This window comes from Rattus norvegicus, chromosome 5, assembly GCF_036323735.1.
Source record: "Rattus norvegicus strain BN/NHsdMcwi chromosome 5, GRCr8, whole genome shotgun sequence".
Classification (NCBI taxonomy): domain Eukaryota; kingdom Metazoa; phylum Chordata; class Mammalia; order Rodentia; family Muridae; genus Rattus; species Rattus norvegicus.
The window spans coordinates 8,433,690-8,453,463 of record NC_086023.1 but is presented as its reverse complement, the minus strand read 5'-3'; the positions used below and the strand labels follow the sequence as shown (position 1 = coordinate 8,453,463).

Genomic DNA, 19,774 nt, shown 5'->3' with positions numbered 1-19,774 from the left:
CTGACATTCCCCTACACTGGGGGATCAAGCCTTGGCAGGACCAATGGCTTCTCCTCCCTTTGGTGCCCAACAGGGCCATCCTCTGCTACATATGCAGCTGGAACCATGGGTCTGTCCATGTGTACTCTTTGGATGGTGGTTTAGTCCCTGGGAGCTCAGGTTGGTTGGTATTGTTCTAATAGGGTTGCAAACCCCTTCAGCTCTTTCAATCCTTTCTCTAACTCCTCCAAAGGGGACCTCATTCTCAGTTTAATGGTTGGCTACAGGAGTCCGTCTCTGTATGTGTCATGCCCTGGCAGAGCCTCTCAGGAGACAGCTATATCAGACTCCTTTCAGCATGCACTTCTTGGCATCAGCAATATTGTCTGGGTTTGGTGGCTGTATGTGGGCTGGATCCCCAGGTGGGGCAGTCACTGAATGGCCTTTTCTCCAGTCTCTGCTCCAAAATTTGCCTCCATATCCCCTCCTATGAATATTTTTCTTCCCCCTTCTAAGAAGGACTGAAGCATCTGCACTTTGGTCATCCTTCTTCTTGAGCTACATGTGGTCTATGGGTTGAATCTTGGGTAATCAGAGCTTTGGAGCTAATATCCACTACTCGGTGAGTGCATACCATGTGTGATTTTTGTGATTGGGTTACCTCACTCAGGATGATATTTTCTCATTCCATCCATTTGCTATGAATTTCATGAAGTCATTGTTTTTAATAGCTAAGTAGTACTCCGTTATGTAAATGTACCACATTTTCTGTATCCATTCCTCTATTGAGGGACATTTGGGTTCGTTCCAGCTTCTGGCTATTATAAATAAGGCTGCTATGAACATAGTGGAGCATGTATCCTTGTTAGTCTAGCTAAGGGTTTATCTATGCTGTTGATTTTCTTAGAGAACCAGCTCCTGGTTTTGTTGATTCTTTGTATAGTTCTTTTTGTTGCTCCTTGGTTGATTTCAGCCCTGAGTTTGATATTTTCAGCTGTCTGGTCCTCTTGAGCGTATTTGCTTCTGTTTGTTCTACAGCTTTTAAGTGTGCTGTCAAGCTGCTAGTGTATGCTCTCTCCAGTTTGTTTTTAGAGTCCCTCGGAGCTATGAGTTTTCTTCTTAGCACTGCTTTCATGGTGTCACATATATTTGGATATGCTGTGCCTTCATTTTCACTAAATTCTAAAAAGTCTTTAATTTCTGTCTTTATTTCTTCCTTGACCAGACTATTGTTGAGTAGAGCATTGTTCAGCTTCCACGTTTATATGGGCTTTCTGTCGTTTTGGTTGCTATTGATGACCAGCCTTAGTCCATGTTGATCTGATCGGGTGCACGGGATTATTTCAGTCTTCTTGTATATGCTGAGGCCTGCTTTGTGACTGATTCCATGGTCAATTTTGGAGAAAGTACCGTGAGGTGCCAAGAAGAATGTTTTTTCTTTTGTTTTAGGATGAAATGTTCTATAGATATCTGTTAATCCATTTGGTTCATAACTTTTGTTAGTTTCTTTGTGTCTCTGATTAGTTTCTGTCCATTGCTGAGAGGAGGGTATTGAAGTCTCACACTATTATCGTGTGAGGTGCAATGTGTGCTTTGAGCTTTAGTCAGGTTTCTTTTATGAATGTAGGTGCCCTTGCATTTGGAGCATAGATATTTAGGATTGAGAGTTCATCCTGGTAGATTTTTCCTTTGATGAATATGAACTTTTCTTCCTTATCTTTTTTGATGACTTTTGGTTGAAAGTCGATTTTATTCAACATTAGAATGGCTACTCCAGCTTGTTTCTTGGGACCATTTGCTTGGAAAATTGTTTTACAGCCTTTTCTTCTGAGGTAGTGCCTATCTTTGTCACTGAGGTGTGATTCCTATATGCAGAAAAATATTGAGTTTTCTTTATGTATCCAGTCTGTTAGTCTATGTCTTTTTATTGTGTAATTAAGTGCATTGATGTTGAGAGATATTAGGGACCAGTGATTATTGTTTCTTGTTATTTTTGTTGTTAGAGGTAAAATTGTGTGTGTTGCTATCTTCTTTTGGATTAGATTGCATTAGATTCTTTTGGGTTTAAAATTAGATTACTTTCTTGCTTTTTCTAGGGTGTAGTTTTTCTCCTTGTGTTGGATTTTTTTCATCTATTATCCTTTGTAGAGCTGGATTTGTGGAAAGATATTGTGTAAATTTGGTTTTGTCAGGGAATATCTTGGTTTCTCCATTTATGTTAATAGAGAGTTTTGCATGTAGTTTTTTGTTTTGTTTTGTTTTTCCTTTTTTTTTTTTCTTTTTTTCGGAGCTGGGGACTGAACCCAGGGCCTTGCGCTTGCTAGGCAAGCGCTCTACCACTGAGCTAAATCCCCAACCCCTGCATGTAGTTTTATACAGTAGCCTGGGCTGGCATTTGTATTCTCTTAGGGTCTGTATGACATCAGCCCAGAATCTTCTGACTTTTATACCCTCTGGTGAAAAGTCTGGTGTGATTCTGATAGGTCTGCCTTTATATGTTACTTGACCTTTTTCCCTTACTGCTTTCAATATTCTTTCTTTGTTTTGTGCATTTGGTGTTTTGACTCTTATGTGACATGAGGAATTTCTTTTCTGGTCCAATCTATTTGGAGTTCTTTGTGCTTCTTTTATGTTTATGGGCATCTCCTTCTTTAGGTTAGGGAAGTTTTCTTCTATAATTTTGTTAAAGATATATACTGGTCCTTTAAGTTGGGAATCTTCACTCTCTTCTATACCTATTATCCTTAGGTTTGATTCTGTGCGCTGGATTTCCTGGATGTTTTGGGTTAGGAGCTTTTTCTGTTTTACATTTTCTTTGACGGTTGTGTCAATGTTTTCTATGGTATACAGTACTCCTGAGATTCTCTCTTCTATCTCTTCTATTCTGTTGGTGATGCTTATGTCTATGACTCCTGCTCTCTTTCCTAGGTTTTCTATCTCCAGGGTTGTCTCCCTTTGTGATTTCTTTATTGTTTCTATTTCCACTTTTAGATCCTGGGTGGTTTTGTTCAATTCCTTAACCTCTTTGGTTGTGTTTTCCTATAATTCATTAAGGGACTTTTGTGTTTCCTCTTTAAGGCCTTCTACCTGTTTATGTGTGTTGTTCTGTATTTATGTTATTTATGTCCTTCTTAAAGACATCTAACATCATCATGAGTTGTGATTTTAAATCAAAATCTTGCTTCTGAGGTATGTTAGGGTATCTGGGTTCTGATGTCACCAAGTGGCCTTGGTTTCTGTTGCTTAGGTTCTTGCCCTTGCCTCTCACCATCTGCTTATCTCTGGTGTTAGCTGGTCTTGCTGTCTCTGACAGTGGCTTGACCCTCCTGTAAGCCTGTGCGTCAGCACCCCTGGGGATTGGCTTTCTCCCAGAAGAATCTGGGTTCAAAGAGCTGTGTCAGAGGGTCAGCTCCAGGTGCAGGCAGAAATCCAAAGGATCCTGTCCCAGACAGCTCCTAGGTTCCTGTGTCCAGAGGGCTCCAGGCAGGTGCCTTTTGGGCCAAGAATGTGAGCAGAAGGTCTCACCTGTTCTCTCTGGATTGTCCACACTTCTGAAAATCCAGCTCTCCTCCCACGGGATCTAAGAATCAATTTAAAATCCTGCAGATGCCAACTCAAACTTTGTCTGCAGCGACAGTTCACCTCCAGTCTTCTTTTTCCCTCAATATTCATGTTGATTCAGGTTTATCATATGTTAATAATGGTCCAGCAACAGCATATTCCATCAAGGTCTCAGGAGACCACCTCTACAGGTCAGCTATGCTTTCTCCCACACCAGTTTGCCTCACTTACACTCGAATTATGATTATGTTATTTAAATTCAATTTGGTAAATGTCACAATGAAAACAAAATACATTCCTAGAAACATACAATGCAATAAACAAAAAAATGAAAATCTATTCTTGTGTGTGTGTGTGAGAGAGAGATGGAGGGAGAGAGAGAGAGAGAGAGAGAGAGAGAGAGAGAGAGAGAGAGGAGAGAGATCTTTTACCATCAATTTATTTATCTACTCACTTTGTATCCCAACCCCAGCCCCACAAATCTATTCTTAAAGTGATGTATATCCTTGCATTTTATTAGAAGGGGAGTCATGAATCCACTTGGCTAAGCCAGGCAGATATGTGAAAGCAACATACAAGTTATTAAAATTAGCCTGGAATGCCTTAGTAAATGATTTGTAAAGTATGAAGAAAATGTGCAGTGATTTAAGTGATCATATGATCAGACAAAGTTGGTCTCCTAAATTTGGCAATTAAAAGTCTCACCTCCCAGCAGCAGGTTTTGTAGTTAGGAGTAGTAGTAGTAGTTCCCAGAGCAGTGAGTGTAAGAGACAATATAACTAGAATTATTGCAGTAACAGAAACAAAGAAAATTACCTTTAAGGATTTGAAGAACTTACATTATTATTGTGAAAACTGTGAAAGATTTGAAATTTAACCCACTCTCAAGTCAAAAAATTTGTATAAGACCACCAATGGTGGCAGAAGACACAAGACTAGTAAGTCAGAGAAAAAGGACCATGGCCACAGCCAGAATATTAGAGGTTTCTTATGCCAATCCCTATGTCCAAGTTCCCACAGGGAAATACTAAAAAGGTCAGATGACTCATTATTTTAGGAGAGGTGAGAACCCTTGGTTTAAGAACAAGAACTCATTTATGATAAACAGTGGTAAGCCTACCCTGCTTTGGTCATAGAGACCATTGCCTCTATCTTGTAAGGCTATGTGCCTGATCTACACATCCTTGAGATAACTCTGCTCAAAGACATGCATGAATACAAGAGATGTGTGAAGAATTATTTTCCAACAATGAATTGGTATTAAAAGAAGATATTTAATGGCAAAGATTCTAAAGAACAGCCAGAGCCAGAATCAAGACTTAAATAAAAGCATTGAACAGAGTGTTGATTTAAGAGAGGAAAGGGGACTGTTTTTGTGTAGAACATGAGAAGACAAGAAAGGGCTAAGAAAGAATAAGCCAAAAGTGCAAACTGATCACTATTTTTGAATACAAGCTCCTTGGAGAATCACTTGAGAAATGCATACTCCACTGCTTCTTGCTTCTTTGCAAAACCCCAGCAAATAGGACCACCTGTTTCATCAAATGGTACCAGTGGACAGCAGGCAGGAACAGGCAATTGGAGATGTCTTTGAGTAGATACTCCTCTAGTAAGGTTCACCCCATGGATTTCAAACAGCCATTTGCCTTTAACAAGGAACAGGGAGCTTTTACAGGACTGAGGGAAAGAAATTATGCAAGGCAAACAAGCCTGTGAACCAGGACAAATGCTGACCCAAACCACTCTGCTCTTAAGAGTTCATAGGCAGTTTGTCAAGGCCTCACCTTTATTGAATGCAGTGGTACTTTTGAGTGAATAGATTTGTAAGTATGATGTTGTATTATGGAAGAGATAATATCCCTTGTTCTCCCCACCCTCAAAATTAAACCAAGCCAAGTTGTAGTTGTTGCTTTGCCTCACCCAGAAAAGTAAGGCAACGGAGAGCACAGAAGTGAGAGGCAAGCCTGAGCTTAGATGAAAGGTGCCTGGCACGGAGTACTGAGTACTGTGTTTTCTTTATTAGGAGTCTGGCAGGATACTTCTAAAACTAATCGCCTGTCTTTTTTTAGTACCAGTACTGAGAGTTGTGAGAACTGGACTTGACGGTACTTACAGCTCTTCAAAATAAAGACCTGCTCTTGCTCTGAAGTGTTTCTGTGCAAAGAACTCCCCAATGTGCAATTTCCAAAGCCTTGAAGGTATGAGTGGAGTCAAAAGCACAAATTACATGAGATACAAGCTGAAAATTCACAATGATCTGATGAATGGTATAGTGTGGAGAAACGACATGGAAAAATCCTGTCAAACACTGCACTCCTTTGCTAACCAGTAGGAATCTACTAAAAAAATCATCATTCCTTAACATACATGATCTCTTTCAGTAGTCCTATTCCCTGCACCAGTCCTGTTCAAACTGTAACATGCCACCAATGAGGTTGACTTTAGAACCTTTCTGTAGGGTATGGGGAGCTCTGAGTTCAATCATCAGCAATAACAAAAAGCAAAAGAGGAAGAAGAAGAGGGAGAAAGACAGACAGACAGAGTTGTATCTACCAGACATCTCAGTGCCTGGGACATTCAGCAGAGACAGGAGCCTAGCATATCAGTCCTCTGAGCATCTACCCAGTAACTGACTGAGATATCCACAGACAAATATTAGACAGGGGTCAGAGACCCCTGTGGAAGAGTTAGGGGAAGGACTGAAGGCCCTCACAGAGAAACAATCCCACAGGAAGACCAATGGTATCAACTAATCTGGACCCCTGGGAACTACCAGAGACCAAGACATCAACCTAAGAGTATACACAGTTGGTCTGAGGCCCTTGGCATATAAGAAGCACAGGGCTGCTTTGTCTGGCCTCAGTGGGAAAGGATGCACCTCATACTGCAGAGACTTAAAGTACCAAGGATGGGAGATACATGGGGGAGCTGCCCTCTCAGAGGGAAGGGGAGGGGAAAATAATTCTTCAAGAGGGACCAGGAAGAGGAACAAAATTTGGAATATAAATAAATAAATAAATAAATAAATAAATAAATAAGAAATATAGAATAAAAAAGAAAAACTATTATCAATTTCACTTATATTTGCCTAAATTGTCTACTTTTGAATTTTATCAAAAACTTAATGGTAGAAGTAAGATACATCAGGGTTCAGAGAAGATTAACTCACTTGACATTACTCAAATTTTACACATTGAGGGTTCACTTTTCTTTTTAAAATTAAAGATGAAAATGGCTACGATTGACAATGTGATTCTATTTTAAAATAAACCTATGGTACGCGAAAGCCTATGACAGTGAAAAGCCACATACAATTCTTTAGAAGTCTCCAACCAAGCAATGTAGAGTGGTCAAGTACATGAGCTAGCCAGGGCTTGTGGCCATCCGAAGTGCCACCTAAAGGTTCTTGGAATTTTAGCTATTTCCTCAGAATTTTGCAAGCTAGAACATCCCTTATACAAACAGGGACCCCTATGCCACAGAATGTGGGGTTGCTTCTTCACATGCTCATCCCTTAATCTATATTCATACACAAAACACTATCAACAGCCTTTTCCTGCCCTTCGGACATTGCTGATTCAAGGTGGACTTCAACATGATCCTCCACAGTACCCTCTGACTGGAGAAATGAGCATTTTTTTTCCATGTAGTGGTTTTTGGAGTTTTTTGTTTGTTTGTTTGTTTGTTTTCCAGAGCTGAGGACCGAACCCAGGGCCTTGTGCTTGCTAGGCAAGTGCTCTACCACTGAGCTAAATCCCCAACCCCATGTGGTAGTTTTTAATTCTACCAAAATGAGTATGCACTCTGTTTTATCAATCAAATGTGCCCCTGTGAGAGGAATCAGAGAAATTGTTGCTGCTTGTTCTCTGGTATGCAGCTGTTGATAACACTGTCTACCCTGCCTTCCCACTCCTGATGCCTGATGTAAGTACAAGGACCAGAGGTCCATCTCAGGACAGCCATGTCCATTCCATCAGCTGGAGCCCCTCCAGATACCTGCATGCTGTTGGAAACTCTTGTTCTCCTTCTCCAGACTGGAAAACCTCCCTGGCCTGACTGCTGGACAAATTCAGGCACTCTTGGTTTCCAAAGCTACTTCTTAGGGATCTGGTTTTTAACAATGTCTGTGTTCCATATCTGAATCCTCTGGTCCCTTTACAGATCCTTAAACCATCCTTAGAAGTAACCATTTCTCTCTCTCTCTCTCTCTCTCTCTCTCTCTCTCTCTCTCTCTCTCTCTCTCTCTCTCTCTCTCTGTCTTCCCAGACACTGAGTTTGAAGGAGGCAGTTAATTACATATTGTAAAATCTGCACCCTTTAGAATCCATAACTCTTCAGTTTTCTCTAAGGGTGTGGCCCCTGTCCGATTGTCCATGCTACAGTGGACAGCCCCTCACACCTATAAGCTAATAGGCAGCACAAACTGGGCTCTTTAGGTTATTTTAAAAAGCAAGGACACAAAGCTGGGAGCAGGGGAGATGAGATTGGACCTGGGAAGAGTGAGGAAGGGAAAGTGGAGTTAGGAGTGGGAGACCGATATTACCAGACTACACTGTATGACATTCTCAAAGAATAAAATAGAATGTTATACTTTTAAGGGGCTCCATGACTTTTAGAACATGAATCTAATGTTTAAATGTTATCATCTTACTATCTACTCAATAACTTTCTGTTGAGCACAGTTTACTAATCCCATAGCAAATCATCAACAGCCAACAGAAATGTCAGAGACCCTGGAAAATAAAATTCTTCAGGTACTGCAAGTCACTTCTGTGCCAATGCCAAACTTCTTCATTTCCAGTCTATCTGCTAACAAAGTGATTCCCCAAGGTCCCATCAAATACTAGAGAACATGTGGAAGTCGGGATGTAGCTCAATGGTAGAACATTATCATATTTATACATTGGCCCTGGGGTTTGCTTCTCAACACCACAGAAACACATTTTTAAAATAAAATAAATTATCGGATTGACAAAGTGTAAGCTCAGATTGCTGCCTACACAGCAAAGCTCATGTCCTTAGAAATATTTAGGCTTTGCTTAGGGCATTCGTGTCGCTCTAACCTCTTCATACTCATTTATATTAGCATCGTTGCCCTTATGAAAGACAATCCTTAAATATTACCTGAGGATTTTACATTAAGGTTTGTCTGCAGGCTTCATTACAGCTGTTTACAGAGTGAAATTTTACTTTGGAATCCATATATGCAGGATCTGGAGAGATGGCTCAGCAGTTAAGAGTATCTGTTCTTACAGAGGACTGAACACACACAACTTACAACTGCCTTTAATGCCAGCTCCAGGGGATCCAACCTTTCGCTAGCTTCCAGGGACATCCACATACATATGGCATACACACATATATACATATGGTATATGCACGTATACACACTTATGTGTAAGTTTTTAAAATTTTAATTCTTCACTTGATCTTAGCCAAAAGGCCGAGAAGCGATAAAAAAATTTTAATTCTTGTAAATAAATTATAAGATCCATATCTACAAATACATGTTCCGTAAACTAGAGAATGTGTAAAATAAAGGAAATTTCCTATGTGTAGTCTTCTGAAATTTTAACTAAAGGTAAATACGTTCAATCACAGGAAGTTTCCGGTTGTTAAAACCTGTGTGGATTGGTGCTACTGAGTGAGCACCACGGTCCTCTCGCTTTTCCTAGGCTGGGTGGGGAGGAGGGGTGCTTGTGATTTTTCTATGACAACATTGGCCACCGATTACCTTTCAAAGTAATTAAGCTTAATTTTAGCATTAACCTAGAAATAGTTCTTTACTTTTGTTTAAAGGGTAGTTAATAACCTATTCAGGCAACTGTATTGTAGTAACAGTTGTGCAGCTGGGTCTTCATGTGGGACTCCTAAAGCGGGAGCAGGGGCTGACTCTGACCACATTGCAGCCTTTGGATCCCTTTCCCCTAACTGAGCTGTGTTGTCCAGCCTCAATACAAACAGATGTGCCTCGTCTTAGTGCAACTTGATATGCCAAGGCTGATTGATAGCCTAGGAAGGCTCCCCTTTTCTGAGGAGAAGGGGAAGAGGGGTGGATGGGAAGAGATGAGATGGGAGGGAGGAACTTGGGGGAAAGGATGGAGGGGAAGCTGTGATTGGGATGTAAAAGGAATAAATAACTTAATAAATAAATAAATGAATAAACAAACAAATGAAGAGATCACCCAATGCAATGAGACATATATAACTGACACACAATGATTTCTCATTTACACTGACTTCTCTCTTTCTCATTACTAGATGTGTGTATTTTCTAGTTAACTCATAATTTACACAGTATTTTCTATTCCTTTTTTATCCCATAAGCATTTTCCAACATTTTTACTGGCATTTTATTTTTAACACTAAACAACTAAATGTTATTTAAATGTTTCAGTCAAAAGCAACTTGATAAGCCCCGCCTTCTGTTTTGTACAGTTCAGAGACTCTTCCATTCTCCGTGCGGCTTTATAAGACTGATTGTACGCCCTGTGGGGTGCTGTGCTATTATTCCATAGAAAGAAGAAAGCCACTCTGACTCTACCCTGAGCAAAAGCAAAAGCACAAACGGTCACTGACCCCAACGCACGTTTCCCATTCCAGTGGAGGAGATGAGCTAGAGAAGGGATTCTTGAGTTTCATTTAACGTTCTCTCTCAGATGTGGAATGATTTCATACATTTGGATGAAGAGTTCACTCATGAAACACTAAAAGCCCACCCTCTGGGTAAGGTTTCTGATTACAAGGTTTGTGGTTCTCTCTAGTAGGGCTAAACACTATCCTGGTCCACTGTACAACATCGCCCCCAAGTGGCCTTCCAGCTTCTGCCTGAACACCAGACCTCCCAAGCTATGGTCTGGTTTGTCTGTGGTTGTCTCTTCGCTGGCTGGCTGGCTGGCTTGCTTGCTTGCTTGCTTGCTTGCTTGCTTGCTTGCTTGCTTGCTTGCTTGCTTGCTGGCTGGCTGGCTGGCTGGCTGGCTGGCTGGCTGGCTGGCTGGCTGGCTGGCTGGCTGGCTATTTTATTTTGAGACAAGGCAGGCCATGTGACATGTGCTGGTTTTGAACTCATGATCTTCTTACCTCAGTCTCCTGAGTGCTGAGATCACAACCATGTATGTACTAACCACCATGGCTCTTCTAGGCATCTTTAAGTCTTAATCACTTGGGATGGAAGACAGTACTACAAACAGCTTCTTTAATGTCTCTCATTCCCCCATTGCTATTTAATAATTCTTTGATTTCCTAAATATTTGTGAAGGCATTTGTAAATTCTGCTGCCTCCAGGCCAAATATTTCTTTTAGCAATTATACAACCAATCAAGAATAAGAGATAATTTTGACTATGCAAAACATTTCATTTGATCAATCTGCTGCCACCAACCTGAGGGGCAGTCCCTGCTTTTCTGAACAGTCTCTAAGTTATCCCTCCCTGCAAATAAAATAAAATAAAATAAAATTCTCTGTAAAACCAATGCTTACCCAAATAAGTAAAAGCACAAACCATTAACAAATGGCTACAATATTCTCTTGGGCAAATTAGATGTTCTCGACCTGAATCCCCATTTCCAGAACCCAGCTGGTCTGTGCAGTTCCCCAGCTCACTGCAAACTCCTCCTGGCTGGCTCCTGGAGTGCTGTGTGCTTCTGTGGAAGGAGAGGGGAGTCTCTGGGAAGTACATCACAGTAACTGGCTTTCCCTAACATTGGTCCCCATCCTCACAGATCCCATCCAAGTTTGCCCTGGTGCCTCAAACCCTGTTCCATATTCCTTGTATGTGCTGCTTCATGCACCAACTGTTTCTGACAGATTCCTCCCTAACTGCCGACATTGTTTACACCGTTCAGGCTCAATTTGCACATGAATAAAAAATGACTGCATGCTTTGTTTTCTCTTTACCAATAAGAATGGGTCATAAAATCAAGAGGTCACCCAAAATGATACATCTGTTTTCCAAAAATGAAAGGGCTAGCTCCAGCTATCCCTGCCCACTCTGCTGCTCGGAATACTGTTCTGAGTCCATCAGTAAGGGGGAATTACAGGGCAGGCTTCAGAACAGCGTGTGAAGGGGTTTGTCTCATTTGTTTGTCTTCTTTCAATTTGTTCTGCACAGCTGCTTTTGTAAACAATCATGTTGAATAATTTAGGATAAATGCAACCAAGCCCGACTACCAGGATGTCAGTTGCTACCAAAACACATGGTAGCTGGATGAGGTGGTTTGGTCCAGGTGTACCAGTAGCACTTGAAAGGCTCATGCGGACACATGGAGCTACCTGTAGCAAACTAAACTGAAATACTAATTATTACTCTAAATGATTTCTTTTAATTTCTGATCTTCTCTTGCTTAGGTTAGGGTCAGTGGCAGGTTGTTCTGGTCGGGAACAGCACTTTGGATTAATACATAGAGAACAAATTGGTGACAAAATCGAAAGAACGTTGGTTTCCCATCCTTTCTCCCAAAGCTACTATTCAAATGTTCATCTGTCTGTCCTTTCAGCAGTTCAAATGTTCATTAATTAATGTCTGTCCTTTCAGTAATGCGCATGTGATATACACATATAGCCCATTAAGTTGGCCCTTGTTTGGAGACACAGTAGTTAAAAGTGTTCAGCCTACCTACCCTCTGTTGGAAGTGTTTTCAATGAGATATGTCCCAAAACAAAAACTAAAAATCTAACACTACAAAGCTTTTGGTTATTTTTCTTAGACCTCATCTTAAAGGTTTTCATCACACATATATCATTCCTTCTAAGGAAAAGCAAAGAAAAGAAAAAGAAAAAAAGAAAAAAAAGGAAAAGAAAGAAAGCTCTATTTCCTTATCCATTCAAAGAAGCCTTTCCCTTTCTCTCCTGGCTGACATGACCTCATCTCACCTTCTTTGGCTACATTAGTTCAGTTATAATTCTCTCTGAGGCTAAGCATTCTCCAAATGCCTACAAAACCCATGCTTCTAAGCACAGGTCGTTCAGCCTGTCAGTCATCATTTACAACGCATAATATAAACCAGAGCTCTGCTTACTTTTAAGGCCTCTCCCCTCCTCTGACTTTCAGAGTGAGAGCATCTAGTGTCTCGGGTGCTCTGGAGAAGAGCTAAGCAAAAGTGTATGAGGAGCAGGGTCTTGCCTGGCATCTTGTCCTCCTTCCTTCTTCAACACTTTAGGGAAGCTTCACCTTCCTCCCATCAGTGCTGTGAACCCTTAAGTCTTGGGAAACAATCTTTGAAAAGCTCAGATGTCACATGTAGAGGCAGCCAATCCATGTTCCACCATCCAGGGAACAACCATTAGTTGTGAGTCATAATCATATGCACCCACAGGACCAGGACCGTCCTGCATCTGACTTTGTTCACCACATATACTATGCCATAGCACCAAAATACACTCACATGTTTCTTAAGTAGAACAGCTTAGCCCCAAAAGTGGGACGCATGAGGACTGTGATGTTGTCTCATTAGAGACAAGATACACCATGGGAAACCATTAGGACAGAAAAGAAAAAGAAAAAAAAAGAAAAGAAAAAGAAAGATCTGTTACATAGTCTCACACTTTGGTGCATTTATGCATTTTGGTTGGTCATTCTTCTCATTCAGCTCATGAGGTTGACCAAGAGTGGTGATATGGAGAATTTGAAATGATCCTGAATCTTCCCAGGGAGCTGGACAGTGATACAAAGTCTTCCTGCAAAAAGCCAAACTGAGTGTGCCTCTCCACTGATGACATGATTGCTTTAAGAGCACACGAGCTGGCTTCAACCCTGGGATCTGCTGAGACCAGCATGCCATTCTAGACTACCAGGTGGCTCCATGGAAGAGACCAGCATGGCCATAGGCACCTTTAGGCAAGGAGGCTTCTCTTCTCCCTCTCTTCCTCATCCTCCTCATCCTCATCCTCACCCTTCTTCTCACCCTCATCCCCATCCTCCTAACTTTTTAAATGAGATAGAAGGGAAGGACTGCAGCTAAGTTCTCAGATGTTCCCTAACACCTTTGAGAACTTCTGATCAGACATGGGAGAACCAGGACTGTCTATATAAAGAACAAAAATGGATGCAAGGAATAAAGAAGTCATTTCACTTTCTTCTTGTTGCAGGAGAGTATAACCTGAATATGCACAAAATAAAGGCAAGAAGCACCTTACACTTTAGTCCTAGTGTGTCGGCTGTGGTTTCTCCAGCTCACTGCACTAACTACTAGCTTTGTGACTATGGAGTGTGTAAGCTTGGCTTCTGCACACTAAGATGTGTGCAAGGGTTAAATTCAGCAGAATATGAAAAGAAGTGGGGGCGGGGAGTAAGCAAATAGAGTGAAGCAGGAGAGATGGTTCTGCTCTGCTATTTAGATCACCAGCTCCAGGGGATCTTATAGTCTCTTCTAGTCACCTCCCACATGCACATACATGCACATGTGTATCAATAATAATAATGGTAATAATGATCTAAACAAATATAAGACAATGTAAAATATTCCGTTAATAAAGACACATATGCACTGCACTTAAAAACATTCAGGCAAAACGCTGATACAAATCACATAAAATAAATAAATCTTTCTTCTAAAAGTACAGGAAAAACTGTATTTAAGAAAAAAAATTATCTTACCAGGCTTCTCTCAAACTTTGCAAGTATAATAGAATTAAGAGAACTATATCAATTTTAAAAAACTTAATTTGCCAATGACATTACAATTTTAATTTCATTGAGGCCATTTGAGAGGATAGAGACAGAGTCCAACAGTTACAAGCAATCGTTCTTGCAGAGGACCCTACTTTGGTTCCCTGCACCCATGTCTGCTGGATCACAGCCACCAGTGACTCCAGCTCCACAGGATCCAACACCCTCCTTTAGGCAACAGAGAGAGAGAGAGAGAGAGAGAGAAAGAGAAAGAGAGAGAGAGAGAGAGAGAGAGAGAGAGAGAGAGAGAGAGATTTAAAAATAAATCCTTGAGGAAAAGACTTATTTTGGAAATATTTTGAAATTTTCTTCCCAGATCCAACTTTGAAAGGCTCGTTGCAGCACCCTTCTCTCTCTGACCATTGCTAATGTTCATTCATTAAATACATGAGTTGTTTATCTTCAGAATTGCATATTCCCTTTATTTACTGCTTTGCTTATATTTGTATGGTTATACTATGCAGAATTAAAATACTGCAGGCCCCATACTTCTACTACATCCATCTCCAGTTTATAGCAAAACATAATATTAAATATTTATGTGCAGCATGAAAGCAGTCAATAGCCATATTCTGTGGTGGATAATATAAAGCCAAATGGGTTTTGATATGATCATTCTCAACGGGCCTGGTGGAGACTCTGACAGAATACAATGGCTGATCTCTTGGTTCTATTTCTCCATGTAAAAGTGCCCTATAAATGAGACGAACAGCAGCTGTCAGAAACTGACAAAGTAATCAGCCATCTTTAAAGTTTGGTCCCTTATCAGTTATAAAGCTGAGCCCTTTGTACCTATCAGGACTGACTGCAGCAGTGGGAGGCTAGCAAGTCCCCTCGTTAGAGTGTGATAGCCCACCTTCTTAGAGGGTGGTAGCCTGTTTTCCGTTTTTGTGTCCATCTCTATTAGTTTCTATTTAGTTGTGTTAAAAACAAATATTAGAAGAATACACACACACACACACACACACACACACACACACACACACACACCCTCAGAGTATGGCATACCTGTCCTTTTGAATAAACAGAATGTGACAATCCTTTCTTTGGACATTCACATCAGCATAACTAAAATGGAGAGTTTCCTACCTGTTTTGTTCTGCTCTGCTGATTCTGAAAGTTTGAATGATGCTTCCCGTGAAGGCACAGGGATGTCGCTGTAACACACACCTTTCTTGTCTGAACCGCCTAGCTGTGATGTCATTGACCTCTTGCTAGTATAAATTAAAACAATATTGATGACTCATATGCAAGTCTAAGAGATCTCCTCCAAGTTAAATGAGGACCATTTAGGACTGTGTTCTACTCCTATGAGGTTCATGTCAAAGGGCTATTCATTTACTTATTTACTTAAGAGATCTAATTGTTTCCTGGGCTAATCTCACCTAATTAAGAAAGCTATTGTAGGATATTTCCAAAACTGGATCTTGGTACTGTGCAAACACTATGCATTTGGAGAAGGGGGCAGTGTTGGTTGGTTGGTTTGGTTTTAGTTTATAAACAGGCAAAATAAAATCACAATAGATAAATCCCATGGTCTTACGAATATATGGAAATGACATCTGAGACAACACTCAAGTGTCAATTATGTTTGTTACACGGCTGACAGCTTAGCTTAGCCTTTTTTTTTTTTTGACATTTTAGCTTTTGGTGTCCATTTTCAAGGCAGAGACTGCCATGCTCCATCATGCTGACCCTGTCCTTTCAAAACTGTGCAATGCTGAGAATGGTAAGAACTCACCCGCTTGATTAATAGAAGTTTGTCAAGGATTATTGGGGCCCTGGGCTGAGAAACTGGGGAGCAGAATCATATATGATCCTTTCTCCCTTCAAGCACAGTATAGCTGGCAACTCTGATTTAACAAGCAAATGTGTAGTTATAACTGTGAAGGGTGTTTTCACACCCTTGGAATGTGGTCAGCTCCCAGTTACCTGAACAGGCTTCCAAAGAAGCCATGGCAAAGTCATGAGGTTGACATTGTAGGGAGTCTGGAAGGAAGGAGGATGAGGATGAACATTGGTGATGAGATTGGTGTGTGCAAAGATCCTGTGGAAGGAAGGGGCATGGCCTACTGGGGCAGCCAGGGTTAGCTGTCTAAAGAAATAAGACAAACATTAAAGATAAAAGCAACAAGCCAGCGAAGATGAGCAAAGTTGACAAAAGGGGCAGTTGCCCAAACAGAAGTCATCTCTCAATCCAATCAAAGGATTTTTAAATTATTCCTATTATTTTATTTGTGTGCATAGGCGTTTTGTCTGCATGTACGTCTGGATACTATATGCATGCAGTGCCCTCAAAGTCAGAATAATGTATTGGATCCCAGGAAACTGCAGTTGCAGATGGTTGTGAGCTACAGTGTGGGTGCTGAGACTCAAACCTGCATCCTCTGGAAGAGCAGTCAGTGCCATTATCACTGAGCCAGCTCTCCAGCCCCAAGCAAAGTATATTTTGTGTCCACTGCAAGCAAGGGACTGAGCTTGATTCATACCTAGAGAGCCTTCCTTCCTCAAGAGGTTCCCACAACACTTCTCAACTCCACTGGATTCCCTCCCTCTACTCATGTGCCTCTTAAAGCTGTCCTTGCACACATGACCTTGAGCTGTCCTTGTACCAAGGATCCTAAAGCAACCAAGACTTTATCTTACTTGTCTAAGATATACTATAGCCACTAACATAAACTGAAATTGTTTTGAAACTAAACTCATGCAGTGCCCTAGATATATGCCTGATAGAATCCTACCTTATATTCTGCACAGGTTTTTCTTCATTTGCAAGACAATGTGATTTTGTACCCAGTCTTCCAACACTGGACTATCCACCTCATCCCTCTCCTTGAATCATTCCACTCCAACAGCTCCAGGCTGCTTCTTTCTCATAAAATTTTTCATCAGAATTGACATAAACCTTCAGACTTCTGTTCTCTCCTCCATTTCAGACTTCCAGACTATTAAAATTAAGTCTGAAATGTGACCTGACAGTGTCAAATAGAAACACTTTTTTTAATTTCTAAGTTATCTTATCAAAAAAAGTAAATATAACTGGGCAGCGGTGGCACAGGACCGGAGAGGCAAAGGCAGGTGGATCTCTTGAGTTCAAGGCCAGCCTGGTCTACAAAACAAGTTCTAGGCCAGCCTGGGCTACACAGAGAAATCCTATCTCTAATTAATTAATTGATTGATTAATTAATTAATTAAAAATGAAAAGTAAATGTAAACAGGTGTAATTAATATCAATGTCATTCATTTAACCCATATATTGAATAAACTATCTTTTCAACATGTGATTAAATAAAAATTATTAAACTCTTCCATGGTTTTTCGCCCCTAATTTTGGTGTATGTCTATTTTAGCAGCAGACTGCAGTTGGTGCTCAAGGTCATCTGTGGCTGACAGCCACCATATTAGATTTACATAGTTGGCATCAGGGGAGGCAAGCATCCAGGATGACACAAAAAACGAGTATGAGCTGTAGAAAATCAATATAGGCGTCACTGGAAAGACTGTGGAGAGATCAATTGTCTGTGTGTAAAACTTTAATTGTCTCATTTAGCTGTTGATGGAGTAAAATACCCTTACCCATTTCCACATATCTGCAGACAGTTTCAGAACTATTATATCTTTTGAAAACGCCCAGCAAACATTTATTCTCTTCTTAGTCACTTCTTCTTGATTCTAAATCAAGACATGTGTGAGTGAGCTCGTCAGATGAGTTGAACAGCACTGTAAAATGATTTTTTTTTAATTTTTTAAAACTAGCATTTATATTTCAGGAGAAAAGCAGATAACCCCTATGTTGTTGCCTGGCAACATTTCTTCTCTTGCCTCCAGAATCAGTTTCTCTCACTTGATCAATTTATATAAGCGTTGGTCTCACTGAGAGAGTGAGATTCCACAAGAATTCTCCATCCATGCATCCATTGCTCTCAAGCACAGAGACATGGGGGGTCAGAAGCAGCGATGGAAACTGTGCACCATCATAGACGCCAAGGAGAACACAGGCTCTAGAAGAAGATGTTGCTCGTACCAGTCATGTGTGTGGGAAAGGTGGCAGAGGTCGGGGAAGGACCCTGGAGCCGGGATCTGGCCCACTAGACCTTCCTGGGAGAAAGGCATGAAAGTGAAGGTGGAGGGAGGAGCAGGCTCTAGCCAGCTGAGGAGACTGGGTTAGAGCTGGCTGCATAGAGAAGAGCACCCTGAAGAACTCACGTTTAACACCGTATGCTGTGAATTAGGCATCCAGAAGCAAAGCTCCCCAAGGAGTAGAAGTCCATTATCTGTTACGAGCGGAGATAAAACTGAAGAGTCTTGCAGCCATGACTCAGTCTAAGGAAGGACACCGGGGGTCCGTCCACAAAGAGAAAAAAAAAGAAACAGAGAAGATGGGGAAGTGAAGGAAAGAGAAGAATAAAGGGGGAAATTAACATGACTTTGTTAGTGTAGATCAGTGGTTCTCAACCTTCCTAATGTTTAATGTTTAATTCAGTTCCTCATGCTGTGGTCAGACCAAACCATAAAATTATTTTCATTGCTACTTCATAATTAATCAACAAGTCATAATTTTGCTACTGTTGGGAGTCATAATTTAAATATCTCTGTTTTCTTATGGTCTTTCGTGACCCCTGTGAAAGTGTCACTTGACCCCAAAAGGAGTCACAACCCATAGGCTGAGAAGCAGTGTCATAGATGCTGAAAGCCTGCTTGGAGTCATTGATGAAGACACAGTGATCATGGAAGAGAGCCCCCGTGAAAAATCGCATATTGCTTTGATCAGCTCTCCAAACGGTGCATTTTGAAATGAAGGCAAGAGATAGGTTGCCCATAGTCTCTGGAGAAATGGTGCACGAGGGGGAAGTACACCTAAACTGCCAAGCCACAGGGCCAAGGCTTTTTGCATGCAGCCAATCATAAAAGAGAGCTGTGGCTTTTCCAAGAGCGTGGGCTTGGTTATGGAGCATTTGCCTAGAATGCATGTGGCCCTGCCTCACTCTCATCTCCAGTTCACAAATAAATAAATGGAGAGAGAGATGTAGGAAGGACTGGGAAGGGAGGGAAAGGAAGAAGAGAAGGAACAGGGAAGAAACATAAGCTTTGGAGTTAATACAGTTGAACTCTTTATATTCAAAGTTCCTTGGGAAAGGTTGCTATACTGGCTAGCTGGCTATAATGTTAAGAACGGGCATTTCAGCATTGCAGTTGCTTTCCTGAAAATGTAAGTCATAAATGACATACCTGCAGTGCCCTGAGCCTGTAGAGAGGTGGCACACATCATTCCACATTTTCCATTGCCTGTCTAGTTCATATAGTTCTCGTTTTTACAACATTATAACAGTCGAACGTCATAAAACAAGCCCAGCTGAATTAAAGATGGGCTTGATCTGATCATATAGTAGATTTGGGATGTAAACATATGTCTTAAAAGGAAACCACAGCCGTTAAAAGCAGCAAGATTTTAGTTTTAGTTCTTTCAAAGAATGCATTTGCAAGAAAAGAAATTACATTCCAAGCAGGAAGTAACTTTACCTCCCGGACCGCAGCAGCTCGCTGCTCCCAAACCCCGTGGGAGAGAGA

General features: G+C 41.0%; 1 protein-coding gene and 1 pseudogene across 2 annotated transcripts in view; one reads left to right on the top strand and one right to left on the bottom strand.

Annotated features, from left to right (window-relative positions):
- The window catches only part of Kcnb2 (potassium voltage-gated channel subfamily B member 2), a 471,100-nt gene that overhangs the window by 357,721 nt on the left and 93,605 nt on the right, over positions 1 to 19,774 (top strand). The window lies entirely within an intron of this gene.
- Positions 8,869 to 8,995, bottom strand: LOC120103364 (U2 spliceosomal RNA; annotated as a pseudogene).